This window comes from Rhineura floridana, chromosome 13 (genome assembly GCF_030035675.1).
Source record: "Rhineura floridana isolate rRhiFlo1 chromosome 13, rRhiFlo1.hap2, whole genome shotgun sequence".
NCBI lineage: Eukaryota > Metazoa > Chordata > Lepidosauria > Squamata > Rhineuridae > Rhineura > Rhineura floridana.
In genome coordinates, this window is record NC_084492.1 from 9,921,501 (window position 1) to 9,936,197 (window position 14,697).

The 14,697-nt window shown below is 44.5% G+C and overlaps 1 protein-coding gene across 9 annotated transcripts in view; it reads right to left on the reverse strand.

Moving 5' to 3' along the window:
* The window catches only part of NECAB2 (N-terminal EF-hand calcium binding protein 2), a 381,306-nt gene that overhangs the window by 155,872 nt on the left and 210,737 nt on the right, over positions 1–14,697 (reverse strand). The window lies entirely within an intron of this gene.

Consider the following 14,697-nt stretch of genomic DNA (forward strand, 5'->3'; position numbering starts at 1 on the left):
TCTTGGTGCCTCTGTGAGCGAGGCGAGGGTGGTTGCTCTGCCTCAGCAGGACCCTCCTCATCAGAGGGAGGGGCGATGCACTGGGGAGGCGGCAGAGCTGGGGTGGGTAAAGTAAGCACATCAGGCTGGGTGGCAACTGCCTGACTGGGCTGGACCTCCTCATGGGTAACCAGAGCTTCAGGAGTGGAACTGTCACTGTCCAGTGCGAGAGAGTTCTTAGAGTCCTGTGTGCCTGACGGCTCAACTAGGGAAGCATCAGTCCATTCAAAGTCCTCCTCCTCCTCTGCTGTCTTGCCATTCCACCCCTGTTCTGCCGGGCCCATGACAATGAGTGAAGAATTAAAGAATTAAAGTTGAATGAATATCAGTTTGCAAGAAGAGAATCAGAGCAAAACATCTTGCTTCTTGATCTCAAACAAAAATCCCCGCAACATTAAATAAGCAGTTCCATACGCGGGTGTTGCATTTTCAACAAGATGTCAAAACTGATTCATCAAGAATTGTGCGGGAATGGTCAATGGAAAGAACATGGCCGTGAGTAAAGCCTCAGTGATATTTTCAGTTCTTGCTGCCCCATGAGTATGGATGGATGGACCTGTGAATGTCCAGCCTGTTCCACTTCTGCATGCCATGGGCCCCGTAGAGGACCTCTGGCAGAGCTATCAAGAGGAGGAGGAATGCAATCCTTGGGAGGGGCCAGTGGACTACAGTGGAAAGGGGCTGAAACAGCAGAAGGTTTCAGCAGTTTAGACAGTGATGGCTCTGCCCCCCTAGTTTCAGTTACTACTGAAGAAGCTCCATCTGATAGCGAGCCGGCCCTTGTCCTGCCTCTCAGGCCTGCTTCGTCACCTGAGCTGCCACTTGCACCTCCTCCTGAGGAGGAGGAATTGGAGGCTCAGCCAGAGGCAATGTCATGGGAGGCTCTGGCTGAAGTGCCGCCACTGTCTCCATGGATGCTCCAAATGATGCACAGGTGCCAGCAGACAGCGCCAGCTTCTCAACCTGTTCGTTAGGGGTGCTTGCTCACTCAAGCAGTCCCATTCAGAGAAACCTTTCCCGTGCAAATCGAAAGCCCATCCTGAGCCTAAAGGGGCTCAGGGTGTGTGTCCAACTGCTGCAACATCTTAGTTTGAGTAGCCATGCCTTGTTGCGCTGTGTAGAGATGCAGAGTCCTGTATAATCTGTAAACTGATCTATGAAACGCTCTATGCTGAGATTTCACATTAAACATAATGGAGAAAAACACACCGGCGAGTCTGAATCCAACGGGGTTGGCCAGGACACTGCACAGGGGTGGGACTACAGGGGCAAGTCTGTCCTATTTCATTTCCCTGTAGATTTTAAAAGGTAAACCTTGAAACAGCCATGTGGAAATACAAAAAATAAAATAAAAACACTTATGAGTAGGGAGGTCAGAGAATTCCGATGCAAAGAGAAATGGGAGTGGAAATTGCTGATGTTTGCATATCAGCCCCATGTCCGGAACGGATCTGGAAGATTGCAGATTCTGAAATGGACTCATCCATTCTGGGGCATTATCAGCCTGGCGGAAGTGTTGCGATGCACCTCAAACTTGATGGGTTTGCATGGGGTCAAAGTAGACAGAGAGAGGAACCTCCAAGTTTCCTAGACTGTCTTTCTGACCTAACCTGTGCTGCCTTCCTTCAGGTGTAAACTGATACTTTTAGAGTTGCTGACCTCATTTCCAGTTCTTCTTTCTTCTTTGTTTCACTTTGGGAGAGGAGATATCTTTCCTTTGTCTTTGTCTCTGTCTCTCTTCAGCAGCAGAGATCAAAGAGCACACCTGGCTCCTTGCATCTTCTACTTAGTTCATCAGAACTAGGAGCTCTTTTCTATCAAGTTTGTACTTCCTACAATAAAGAAGTTTTCTTATTTTCCTAAGCCTAGAGCCTCAGTATGGTTATCTCCAGGGGAAAGGTGTGCTACTTTTGCTGCCCTGGGCTCCTTCTGGGTGGAAGGGCAGGATAATAATAATAATAATAATAATAATAATAATAATAATAATAATACCAGGTAAGATGCACACAGACACAGACACAAAATTCTTAGAGAACTTTTGATGGCTTGAATCTGCTTGCAAAAATGTCTGGGAGGGCCTAGAATGGTGTCCTAGTTAGTTAATGTTAGATCGATCCATCCATCCATCCATCCATCCATCCATCCATCCATCCATCCATCCATCCATCCATCCATCCATCCATCCATCCATCCATCCATCCATCCATCCATCCATCCATCCATCCATCCATCCATCCATCCATCCATCCATCCATCCATCCATCCATCCATCCATCCATCCATCCATCCATCCATCCATCCATCCATCCATCCATCCATCCATCCATCCATCCATCCATCCATCCATCCATCCATCCATCCATCCATCCATCCATCCATCCATCCATCCATCCATCCATCCATCCATCCATCCATCCATCCATCCATCCATCCATCCATCCATCCATCCATCCATCCATCCATCCATCCATCCATCCATCCATCCATCCATCCATCCATCCATCCATCCATCCATCCATCCATCCATCCATCCATCCATCCATCCATCCATCCATCCATCCATCCATCCATCCATCCATCCATCCATCCATCCATCCATCCATCCATCCATCCATCCATCCATCCATCCATCCATCCATCCATCCATCCATCCATCCATCCATCCATCCATCCATCCATCCATCCATCCATCCATCCATCCATCCATCCATCCATCCATCCATCCATCCATCCATCCATCCATCCATCCATCCATCCATCCATCCATCCATCCATCCATCCATCCATCCATCCATCCATCCATCCATCCATCCATCCATCCATCCATCCATCCATCCATCCATCCATCCATCCATCCATCCATCCATCCATCCATCCATCCATCCATCCATCCATCCATCCATCCATCCATCCATCCATCCATCCATCCATCCATCCATCCATCCATCCATCCATCCATCCATCCATCCATCCATCCATCCATCCATCCATCCATCCATCCATCCATCCATCCATCCATCCATCCATCCATCCATCTAGCTAAGGGAGTAGAAAAAGAGGGAGACCAAACAAGAGATGAATTGATTCTATAAAGGAAGCCACAGACCTGAACTTGCAAGATCTGAACAGGGTGGTTTGTAACAGATGCTATTGGAGTTCGCTGATTCATAGGGTCGCCATAAGTTGTATTGACTTCAAGGCGTATAACATCCCTCCCTCCCTGCCCCATTCCTACAACCTCCATCAGAAGATGGGGAAAAGTGCATTCATAATCACCAGCTGTTAGTTTATTCAGGTCCCTTTAAAACTGATCAATCTGCAAGCTAGCCTGTCAAAAGTCACAGATTTCCCTGTGGGAAAAGCTCATTATCCTCTCTTCCCAAAAGCTGACTCAGGCACAGTTAGCAGCAGTAGAGGAAAAACAGAGGGAGATGTTATACAAGAATCAGACTGTTGCTGGAAGAGGCAAACATTCTGTGACAATTGTTGATCTGTGCTAATTGCTAGTCCCAAGTACCAGAGATATGTGGCCCCCCCAGACCTCACTGTCTGGCCCTTGGGACTCTTCCTAGGCCACAGTCCCCTCCCCCACATTATGCCCTTCACCAGCCCCGCTTTATATACTTCTGGAATGTTTTTGTCCGGCTGGAATGTGTCCCCAAACTCTGATAATAACTCTTTCCTGGATGTAGGACAGAGAAAAGCAATGTGCGAGTATAGATAGAAACAAGCCTACTCTACAAAGGTGAAATTTACATGCCTTACTCCACTCATTTTTATTTATTTATTATTTTATTTATACCCTGCCCTTCCTTCCAGCAGGTGCCCAGGGTGGCAAACAGAAACACTAAAAACACTTTAAAACTTCATAAAAAGACCTTAAAATACATTAAAAGCAAAACAATGTTAAAAACATTTTTAAAAAACTTTAAAAACATCTTTAAAAAAGGGTAAAAGATATTAAAAGACATATTAAAAGCAATTCTAACACAGACTGGGATAGGTCTCAACTTAAAAGGCTTGTTGGAAGAGGAAAGTCTTCAAAAGGCGCCGAAAAGATAGCAGAGATGGCGCCTGCCTAATATTTAAAGGGAGAGAATTCCACAGGGTAGGTGCCGCCACACTAAAGGTCCATTTCCTATATTGTACAGAATGGACCTCCTGATAAGATGGTATCTGCAGGAGGCCCTCACCTGCAGAGCGCAGGGATTGTCTGGGTATATAAGGAGTAAGACGGTCTTTCAGGTATCCTGGTCCTCTGGTCCTCTGCCTCTGGTCCTGCACACCACTGGGATGTGGCCCCCAGAAGGTGGTCCAGAAAGGAATGCGCCCCCCAGGCTGAAAAAGGGTTCCAAACTCCTGCTCTGGCCCTTTAATTGGAGAGTCCTTTTCAACCAGACTAATACTTTGTCATAATGTCAGGAGCAGTTTTAAAGTCATTGCTACTGGGTGTCCATTTCCCCTCCATTCAAAGTCTTGCAGGCAGAAGCCTCTCTACCATGTACAAGCCATGCCATCCCGACTGAGGCAAAAGTGGTTCAAATTAAAAACAAACAAACAAAAACAGGGTGTGAATACAGCCTTGCAAATGCATTTACACAAGTTACTAGCCTAGCAAAATTCTTACTCGCCTGCTCACCCAGCAGTAAATACATGAATTACAAAGCAAATTAAAATAAAAAAGTCTGCTGCTTATGATCCACGCCCTGCTGTAGGAGAATACTTAAAAAAAAGAAAAAAGAAAACAAGGATTCAGAGAACCAGACATGACTGTGTACAGGGAAGGAGATTTTGTTAGGAGGTTTTTCAGAAAGACTGGTGGTTTGTATGAATCCGAAGAGTTATGGTGTAATGTGCCCCTATGTTCTACTGTTTCTATTCATTTTCACCAAAACACCATACCTCTAGTCAATGGTTCAGTGGCTTCCAAACCGAATTTGTGTTCTTGGTTCATTGGGTTTCCAAAAGCTAGGACTGGGTGTCCAATAGACACACAACCATTACTTAAAAATGCCTTGGACAATGTCCTCTGTAAACAGCCCATAGTCTCCCCCTATATCAGCCTTCCCCAACCTGGTGCCCGTCAGATGTTGTTGGACTCCAGTTCCCATAGCCCCTATCCAATAAGGGCAATGGGCAGTGATGATGGGAACTGAAGTCCAAAACATCTGGAAGGCACAAGGTTGGGAAAATCTGCTCTGTTACCGTCTTGCTGCACAAGTGTTCATTTGATCAATGGGAGTGGTAATGTGTCCAAATCACTGGCCCTGCATGTGGAAAAATATGGCTGCCCCCATGGATCCTCCAAAACCCAATGTGGCAGGGATCTTCCTCTGCAGCCGTGCTTGACACAGCCAGTGTGGCAAAGTAAAGGTTAGAATGTTGAACCATGAGGCACAGGTCGAAATCCGCACTTGGCCATGAAGCTCACTGGGTGATCTTGGGCCAGTCACTGCCTCTCAGCCTAACCTACCTCACAGGGTTGTTGTGAGGATAAAATGGAGAGAGGGGGGAAATTATGTACGCCGCCTGGAGCTCCTTGGAGAAAAGATGGGAGACAGACAGACAGACAGAAAGTGTTGAGCCCAGGCCCTCTCAGGAGGAGCGGGGAGGGGGAAGGCATGAATTTCAGATGCCACAGCAGTTAGAAAGCCGGGACGTTCCAGTTGTTGTTGAGGCTAGTCCCGACCTTGAGGAGGAGAGTGAGCTCGCCGCCCCATCAGTTCCCATGGATAGCTCTGCCCTCCGAGGAGACAGCCCTCAGCCTCCAAGCACACCCCTGGGACCGTTAAGGGATGCTCCTGAGAAAGCAGTAACTCCTCCTTCAACAAGCAGGGTCCTAGAGACGCCCAACACTTTCCTGCCCGCTGCTCCCCAACCTGCCGATAAGGAACCTGTTCTGTCCGACGAGGCTTTGGATGTTTGCCCCCCTTCACCGCGCACACGACGTCTGGAGAAGCAGACGGGGCAGTGGGCGTGTGTGTGCAGGAGTGAGAGGTTATGCTCAAAGACCTTCCCTATTTAAGTCTGCCACGTTCAGAATTGGGCATTGAATCAACTCCTTCCACACGTTGCAGAGCATGTCTAGAGTGTAGTTAGGAAGTTGTAGTGAGTTAGCATAGGGTTTCCTATGAGGTGTGCTGCCTTTGATGTATCAATTACTTTAATAAAACAAGAATTGATTGCACCCTCGTCTCAGCTTCGTGAATCCCGCTCTGAACAGGACAGAAAGAAAGAAAGAATTGGGAGCATACTTAGAATGCAATTCCAGTTCTTACTTTTGAAGTTGGGTTACCTGATGTTATTGTGATGATAGGTGATTTGACAGGTGAGCGGCCTCACGTGCTTGAGACCAAGTGGCTCATGGGAGATGGGAGAATACAGAGTCCTGTTACCCACTCCTGCTCTAAATACTGCACACTGCTGGATTTTAAGACCATATGCACTTTGAACATATCAGAACCAGTTCCCATGGCTTCCCCCAAATAATCCTGGGAACTGTAGTTTGGTGAGGATTCTGTTAGAAAGCCATAGCCTCTTGTCGCTCAAACTACAGTTCCCAAGATCCCCTGAGAAAAGGAGGAGACTATTGAACCAGGCTAACAGTGTGATTCTGTACTTGTCATTTCAGACGGAAGTTGCATTGAGTTCCATGGGGCTTACTCTGAGGTAAGAGGGGATACAGACCCTCCGTGGTGCAGAGTGGTAAGCAGCGGTAACGCAGCCGAAGCTCTGCTCATGGCTGGAGTTCGATTCTAACGGAAGGAGGAAGTCGAATCTCCATTAAAAGGGGTCGAGGTCCACTCAGCCTTCCATCCCTCCGTGGTTGGTAAAATGAGTACCCGGCATATGCTGGGGGGTAAAGAAAGGCCGGGGAAGGAACTGGCAATCCCACCCCCTATATAAGGTCTGCCTAGTAAACGTCGCAAGACGTCACCTAAGAGTCGGAAACGACTCACACTACAAGTGTGGGGACACCTTTACCTTTTTAAGGAGGGGATAGTATTGCTGCCTTTGTTGCAGTTATGCCCCAAGGGTGTTCAGATAGATTAGAACATAATGACCTAACTTGTTAGGCAAAAAAGAGGACAGTTTTTGACAATTTACCCAGTATAAACTGAAACATCATTTAACTGATGCTTTTCTCCAGATTGTCCGATGAGCTATCATTTCTAGTCTTGCACTGGAAAATGGCACAGATGGCATCACAGAAGTACCGTACGCTGAACAACTATACCTTGGCTTCCATCGTTTTCAGGCATATTTTATTTAAATACCACCATTTTTGAGTAAACACAACAAGCAAGCCAACTTTAAGTCGTTTATGGTCTGGGTCCAGGATACCTGATAGAGCTTCTTGGGGCTGTTTAGTTTAGAGCAAAAGGGGAGGAAGAGGTGACCTGAGAGAAATGCATAAAATCATCCATGGCATGGAGAAAGTAGGTAAAGAAAAGTTCTTCTTCTCTCATAAACACTAGGACCCATGAACATCTAATGAAGCTAAATGTCGGAAGATTCAGGACAGACGAAAGAAAGTGCTTCTTCGCACAGAGCATAGTTAAACGATGGAATTGTCCTCTTCAAGCCATCTTGGTAGCCAGGCACTGAATCCACCGTAATGAAGCCAATGTCCTTGGTGTGATTGGCAATGATGGCCGCCAGGTTGGGTTCCTTTAAAAGAGGATTAGACAAATAAAAGGAGGACAAGGCTATGAGTGGCTACTAGTTGTGATGGCAATGCTCTGACTCCACTGTTGGAGGGAGAATGCTTCTGAACACCAGTTGCTGGAAACTGCAGTTGGGGAAAGTAGTCTTGCGCTCAAGTCCTGCTTGCGGGCTCCCCACAGGCATGTGGCTGGCCACTGTGAGAACGCAATGCTGGACTAGAAGGGCCATTGGCCTGTTGCAGCTGCAGGGCTCTTCCTATGTTCTTTATGTTATGTCTGGTTAATCTCTATTGGTCCAAGTGGTCACCAAATATACACTCATGCAAAGTACTCACTGCTGATACACACACTACACCATACACACTCATCCCATACAACAATACAATACATTGTTGTCCATGCACTGATAACCCCCAGGCTGGATTACTGTAATGCACTCTTTTGGGGGCTGTCCTTAAGGTTGGTCTGGAAGCTGCAGCTGGTGTAAAATGTGGCGGCACGACTGCTCACTGGGAGAGGGTATCAGCAACATGTCACCTTGCTACTGAAAGAATTGCACTGGCTGCCCACTAGCTAATGGGCCAAGTTCAAGATTCTGGCTTTGGTGTACAAAGCTCTATGCAGCTTGGGACCAGGATATTTGAAAGATCGTCTTACCCCTTATATACCCAGTCGATCACTGTGCTCTGCAGGTGAGGGCCTCCTGCAGATACCATCTTAGGAGGACATCCATTCTGCACAACATAAAAAGCGGACCTTGTTGTTGCACCTACCCTTTCGAATTCCCTCCCCTTAAATATTAGACAAGCACCACCTCTGTTTTTGGAACCTACTCAAGACCTTCTTCTCAACAAGCCTTTTAAGCAGAGACCTTATCCCAGTCTGCATCTGTGCTGGAATTGCTTTTTAAGATGTTTTTAAAGATGTTTTAATATATTTTAAAGTCTATTTTTAAAATGTTTTAGAGTGTTTTTAGTGTTTTGTTTGCCACCCTGGGCACCTTCTCGGAGGAAGGGCCGGATATAAATTAAATAAATTAATACACACTCATCAGTACTCTCTCCACCCACCCCCCTCTTACCCACACAAACATATGCATGCAGGTATACATTGTGTACACATATAGGACCTACATGTACCTCCCTGATATTTAAAAGCCAAAACAGGGAGTCTTTTGACACTTCCATTACCTGTTTAGCTTTGTGGTCACTGCGGAGAGGGCATTCACTTCACTGGCCTTCAAATGATAGAATCAGCAACCTACTGGTATCTACCAAATTTGGGGCCTTTGTCCTTTTAAGCAGGCTCTAAATATCTGTCTAACCAGCACAAGTCTCTATGAATAATGTGCCAAATTGGTGTACCATTGTACAGCAACAGGAAAGGATTTACCATACTGCCCAGTTGAAATGCATAGTCTCTTAATCATGTTGGGAAATATGCAGAATATCCAGACATCAAACAGCATTTTTCATTGCCTGTTTCTTATAATATCATCATCATCATCATTAGGGATGGAAAGATTTGTCAGGTTTGATTCTCTAAGTTTCTTATTTTTCCAATCTTAGTTTCAGTTTTCCACATTTCCAGAGCAGTTTGCATTTTTTAAAATCTGCATGAACATTCTTCAGCATTTTAGTATGAATTTCTCCTACTAAACACATTTTTGTATGCAGTTTTGACTTACGTACACATTTTTGCATGCTATTTCTCCTAATCCATTTTATATTTTATTTTGCCTGATATATCCATTTTTATGCACATTTCCCACTAATATCTGCAATTTCCCCTCAAAATCATATTCTTTTATTTTGTTATTTCAATACTGTAATTCATAACAAATAATTTTTTTAAAAAAGGGAAAAGACAAAAATTAAAAAGGAAAGGAAAAAGAAAATAACATTTTTGTAAACACTGGTTGGCTGGTGAACTGCATCGCAAAATTTAGGTAAGTGTGAATTTTGAAGGATGGCTGTTTTTCAGTTCTTATATTGTTTCGGAAAGTGCAAATTTCAGAAATTTGAACCAAATTGAATTTCTCCACCACCCCTAATCATGATCATCATAAGTATCATCATCAAAGCACCATCTATGTGTACATGGTGCTTTAAAAGAACAGGCCAGAGGAAGGAGTCACATCAGAGCCAGAAGTGGCTTGCTGGGTGGGACGGAGCCTCTATGCTAGCTTCCTGGCAGGTAGGTCACTGTTGCTTACTGGGAAGGAGAGAAGGAGGGACTAGACAGTGGGGGGGTCACTGCAGTGCAAATGCGCTGGCAGAAGCACTGGACTGGCTCTGCCCATGCGTTTGTACCATGCTGACCTTCCTGCTGTGAGCCACTTTTGGCCGTAGTGATGAGAGAGCTGAATATGCTGGATGGCTGTGAATGGACAAAGGTGAGACAACAGGAGACCAGAGTGAAGGTGAGATATGACCAGGGCATGGGCAAGAGTTTTCTCTGAAGGGACAGAGGGGAAAGGCCGTATTTTGGTAATGATGTCATGTGACATAACTGAGAAATAGATTGAATTGGGAGGGGAGGGGGAGGGGAGAAAAAAGTGAAAACCAAGGCTTTGTAAAGGCTGATCAAGAGGGCGGATGGTGATGTTGTTAATGGATAAGGACAATCAAGGAGGAGTTGAAGGCTCAGGTAGAAAGGTGAAATGTTTGGCCTTGGATGTATAGAGCTTGAGACAACTGAAGCATTCAAGTAGAAATATCAGAGAGGCGTGTAAAGTTGCAGGTTGTAGATGTTTCAATATTTATATTTTCCACTTGGAGATTATTGACATTTACTAGTCAATCTGTAAAAAATACATCATCCCTATTTTAATTTTGACATTCTGAACATTTTTTTAAAAAAAAAAACCTAATCACTTATAGGGACGTGCTAGAATTCTGCCCAATTCAGATTTGGTACCAAATGTTCCATTACTTTGCTTATTCTCTATAGCTGCAGATTAGATTTTTATGTAGTGATTTTCCTCTGCTATTTTTAAAAATGATTTTTTTCAAAAAAAAATCCGCCTCTAAAATACTGATATTAAAAACAATAATTTTATTAATAATTTCTTTCATTTATTGATATTTCCTTTCAAAGTATCAGTTTCTTTCAAAATATTACTATTTCCTTTAAAATATCAATACTAATCTCTATTTTGGGGGGAGGGGGAAAAACAGATCATTAAAAGCAACAGCTAGTGGCAAAGAATGAATTCGAATTGATACCAGCCTGTCAGGTCGATGGAATGCTTTCGAACCAGCACCAGCCAATGGATCCCATCCCAAATCCATTTATTGTTGTTGTTGTTGTTTAAATATATATTCTGCCCTTTCCCCCAAAAGGAGCTCAGGGTGGCAAACAAAAACACTAAAAATCCCATATGATTTAGGGCTTAAGCATGTTGTCCAGACAATGGATGCAATTCCTTGTTCCTCCTCTTAAATAGATGCATATTCTCTTCATTTAGTGAATGTGCAAATTGCCCAGGTTTTTCTATGCACGTCCTTCACTCAACTAGCTTTGATCCCAATGAGAAAGGCCCAATATGACAAGTTTAAGAATGGTGCTCTGCAGCCATAGTTTTACCTCGGAGGTTAGATTAGGGACAAAAAGAAAGCAAAGCAAATTAGACTCCCACCTGATACAGTTCTGCAGTGGAACTTCTTACATGGCAAAGAACAGATTTTTTCCTGCAGTTTCCTGAACTTTGTGTGTCACCTAACCAGTTGGATACAACAGCAGCCGATCTCCACTAAATCAGAAAGTAATTACTTTGTTTAGCTTGTATACTTTAGTGCCTAATTACCGAGGCTAGTTTATGAGCTTCCCCCACAGAAGATAATTGCCACATGTCTCCTTATAAGAAACAAACTATCAGCATTCTTTTCAAGACACAAAGTATAAACACCAATTAAAAATGGTTATACAAGCTCTTCACAAGTAACACAGGCCTATAGTGAAGATGTTAATAAAATGAATCCAATATGCCATTTTTAGACCCTAGCACCTGCATTTCCTTTAAAAGTTAAAAGGGGGGAGGGATTCACAACACATGGTGTCTGGAGAGGATTTTCCTTCTGACGGGTTAGTTTAGCCTATTTAGCAGTATACAAGGTAGTGGTTGGAACACAGCTGTGCTCGAGGGCATATCAAACTTTCCCTTTGAAAGTGAAAGCAATTTATTTCTTCAAGAACAGGAGAGACCAGAAAGGGGAAAACATATTACACAAACTGTAATGAAAGTCAGTCTGCACAGTTTAGAAACCTGATTCAGAGAAATAAAGGAGCTTAATGCAGAACATGCCCTTCCTGTCTTTTCACCACCCTTTTTATTTGTATGCCGTCTTTCCACAAAAAAGTATGCTCAAAGCGGCTTACAGCAAAGTGAACAATTACAAAAGCAATTCCATAGTAACAAAAATAATAAAACAGCAATAATAAAACAGTAACATAACAAATATCACAGCAAACACAAAACCCTTTTCAGCACGATAAATATAACAACATTACATCCCTTAACAGGCAACATTACACTTCTTGGCAATACAGCAAAAGGGAAAGGAAATCAGACTTTGCTCCTAGAGACGCCCCACCATTGATGTTACTCACAGATGTTACTCCTGCAGCCACTTCTTACAAGCCCTCCAAAGGCGGGGATGGTGGGGCTGCTGGAAACGCCCCACCCACGATAATATAATCTCTTTATAGACTTTATAATCTCTCTCTGCTTTACATGGAACTTGTTCGACCTCCACTCTTGGAGGCAGGATGCCTCTGAATACCAGTTGCTGGGAATCACACGGAAGAATGCTGTTGTGCGGGGAAGGACCATAGCTCAGTGGAAGAGCATCTGCACTGCAGAAGGTCCCAGGTTCACTCCCCAGCATCTCCCGGTAGGGCTGGGAGAGACTCCTTCCTGAAACCCTAGAGAGCTGCTGTCAGTCAGTGTAGGCTCATTCCTACCCTCCCCATTGTATGATGGTGATCAAATGGCAGGGGAACATCTGAACAGAGCTAAAGCCTTCTTAAAACTATTTGCCTCCCACATCTGGGCTAGTGCATTTCAATCCCCAGTCTGGTTATGTATTGGTGGGTCAGGAAGAAACTGGATCCTTTGGTACACCTCCAAGGCACCCTGACATGTTCCTTTTCACCCCTACTGACACTGGAGCTCCAACACTGGTAGGGCCAGGACTACAGAAGTTGCTGTGGTAGCAGAGAGGGGGAATCCAATGTCAGAACTCCCTCTCTTGAGGTCAGAGCTCTCTCTTTGACCTTGGAGAAGGAGGTCACTGTATGCTATGGCATTTTCTTCTTAAATGTAGCACATTTAATGTTGGCCAAAGGTTTGGTATGTGCCAATATAGCTCAAAAATAAGAGTGATGCTCCATAATCAAATAATCTTTGATTCTAGGAGAGTTAGGGAGCAACCCAACTTGTATTTGTGTTGGGCTGGGGGGAGTTGGATGTGACGGACCCTCAGCTGAGCAGGCCAGCTCCACCAGGTCCCCCCAGCAGAAGCCCCTCATCCCAGCTGAGCTGTGGTGGTGCCGGGAGCCTGCCAGTCAGGGGTCTGCTGGGGACGGCCAGCCTGGTGGATGGAAGGCTGGCAATAGCTCTGAAAATGTGCCATTCTGGGGTTGTGGTGGGGGAGGAGCCATGAGGGAGGACTTATGCAGCACTCCCGCGGGTCCTGATCTGCAGGAAAATTCCCCTGGCAAAAGAGTAGGTAGAGGAAAATAATTGCAGTGGTTGTCTACGGGGAGTGCTTACTCCCTGGTAGGACTATTTGTGGGAGCCGGCTCTTCCCTTCTGGCTCCCGTGCACAGCTCCTGACAGAGCCTGAACTCAGCTGAGCTAGTGGCTCCCAAACGGAAAGTGGATAGTGCGGAGCTTCCCCCTCCCGCTGGCTTCCCCTCATTTGGATTGCTCTGTTAAAAAGATATTTACATCAAATGTGTACTGATTGATTTCCCATGGCAGGAAGACAGTCCAAATCTTTTGTATTTATCAGCTTCCTTAGCCTTGCAACTTTTATTACTGTGTCCTGTCCACAGTGTTGAGTGATTTGGTGTTTTAGGGCTGAGTCAAAACTACACTGCTTTCACTTTTTTTGCCTTGAAAGTAGCAATTGAGCGGGGGAGCAACCTCCCCCCCAAACACATTAATTCTACCTTTCTTCAAGACTGCATGTCATTGTCTGCAGGCACTGTTTTCCCCTTTGCTTCTGTGTTAGCAGACATTTTTTACGGTTCAGGGATAGTGTACTGAATGTTACAATGATATGTAGCCTACTAGATTTGGCTAACTGTTGATACAACTATGAACAAATGAATTCCATTCAGAGTGAGGGCAATGCTTTCAATAGTTATCACATGAATGATCCTAATCAGTCGCAGCCCTTCAGCAGGAATCCACCCCCAAATACCCCTTTTCAACATTGGTGAAGACTTTTGTGATCCTCTCCCTTCTCCTCTGCTTTTAGATCAGTCTCATCAATATCAATCTTCAACATGAGAGATAAAATCTAAAGAAAAATTCTGTTTGGATCATTCCTGAGAGAGTTTATATAGCATTTCCATGGATTACAAATTAAAGCACACGGTAACACACGTGAGAGCTGCAAGCCACAGAATTGTCTACTGAAGAGCAACTGATCACACTTTTATTTAATTAATTGGTAGCATTTATAGCTAGCCTTTCCATCTGATATTCAAGATGCCCAACGTGGCCAACATCAACAAATATGAAAATAAATGATAAAATAGTTAGAAACATAAATATGACTATAGTTCGAAGCACAAATCAACTATAGAGAATCATAGAATGGTAGAGTTGGAAGGGGTCTATAAGGCCATTGAGTTCAACCCCCTGCTTAATGCAGAAATTCAACTTAAAGCATACCCAACAGATGGCTGTCCAGCTGCCTCTTGAATGCCTCATTAGGTAATTGGTTCCATTGTCATACAGCTCTAACAGTTAGGAAGA